A 1,918-nucleotide genomic window follows, 5' to 3' on the forward strand; every position below is an offset into this window, starting at 1 on the left:
CTTTCATGATAGAAAAAGTCTCAGTTTCTAACTACTTTTCCTATGGAAAAATTATTTAGATCCTGACTACTTTTCTTATGGAAAAAGTACTCATATTCGGAATACTTTCGCTACAGTAAAAGTACTTAGATAGTGACTTTTTCTCTAAGGAAAAAAGTATTCAAAATCTGACTACTTTTCCTAAGGAAAATCTAGATTCTGTCTGACTACTTTTCATAAAGAAGAAGTTTTCAGACTTAGATTTCGACTAATTTTCCTATGAAAAAAAGTACTCAGATTCTGACTATTCTTTCCATCCATTCTCTATCCATTGAATACTTAATTCTTTTTCTAAAATAAACAAAATTCTCTTAGACTACAACATTTTTATGGCAACATTGATACACATCACTTTAATTGATTTTATACATTTTTTTCTTTAAAGAAAAAGGTATAATGTTTTCAGTATATTTCCCCTCAATTATTTATTAAGATTTATATACAATTAAACAATTAACAAAAAGTTGTTGTTTACATGTAAAACAGAAAATATGTTTATATATTTTGAAAACAATCTAAACAATGAAGCAGCATTTCACCAATTGTGAATTGAATAATTGAAATATTTAAAAAGCATTAATATTTTGTGGCAGCCATTTTTAGCGTTTTATTAAATATTTTAAGTTTTTTTTTAATAACATTAAAACTACATACATTATTTAAGTTTAATATAACATAATTGGCTTCATAACAAAAACCAATTGTTAAATATTATACAAAAAGTTAATAACCATAGTTGTTATTTATTTGACTCAGTAATTAACATTATATTTTTTAAAATATTTTATACACACTCAAGTACACATACATATTTATATTTAAATTTAACCTTATTTGGTTTAAAAAACTGATATTTTTCCAAAAAAAAAACTGAATTTATTTTTTATTACTTGTATTTTTTCAAAATTTTATTTTGATTTTAATTTGTGATATTAGTGTAATATTTTTTTTCCAAAAAACAAAACAAACAAGCAACAAATTTAACTCGAATACCAACAAAAAGAAACAAACAAAAACTATACTTCAAAATAATTTGAAACAACAAGAAAAATGAATACCACTTTTAAGAAAAATTTAATTAAACATACTTTAAACAATTAAAAAAAAAACTATCAATATCAAATATATTAAATGGATATTAAAATAAATATTAATAAAAAATATATAATGGATGTTTAATTTCTAAATGAAATTGTGGTAAGTATTAATAATGAATACTAATGATGAATTTATATGAATTAATGAAATTCTTTAATTTTTCAATAATTCAAATTAAACTTTTAAATGAAATTAATTTACAGAAAAAAAGAGAAAAACAATCCACCCTAATGTACACTGAAATTTGATTGTTTATTTAACCTGATTAAATTTAAATTTTTCACCGGTAGTCTTCTAGTTTTTTTTATCATTAAAACATTTTATTAAATATTTTAGTTTTGTTTATTTTATTTCCCCTTTATTATTAATACTATTGACTTTATAAATTTTCTTATCTTCAAGCCTTTTATTCATACAGTGTAATGTTTTTGTTGTTATTTTTTATATTTTTTGTTAAAATTTTAATTCTAGTTAGTAAATTGAAATTTCAAACAAGTTAATAGCAAATTATTAAGTTTGTTGGTCATATTAATAATCACATGTATAATATTTAATGTTATTAGTTACGAGTTATAACTATTTTCAAAAATAATTTTGTACGTGTGTGCAAACGTCTAACTCTCTTGTTGACTATTTCGCAAGACTTAATTCTAGTACAAAATTAATGAGAGAGGTGTGCTCGATTCAGGGTTGGCAAATGGAATTTTCAAATTGTACAAAACAGCATTCAAAATTGTACTTTTTTTATTCCTATTGTATCAAGTCAATTTTTTTTTAAATT

The sequence above is a fragment of the Lucilia sericata genome, unplaced genomic scaffold, assembly GCF_015586225.1.
Source record: "Lucilia sericata isolate MDLA Ls3-8-SP2 unplaced genomic scaffold, ASM1558622v1 Contig002002F_arrow, whole genome shotgun sequence".
Taxonomy (NCBI): domain Eukaryota; kingdom Metazoa; phylum Arthropoda; class Insecta; order Diptera; family Calliphoridae; genus Lucilia; species Lucilia sericata.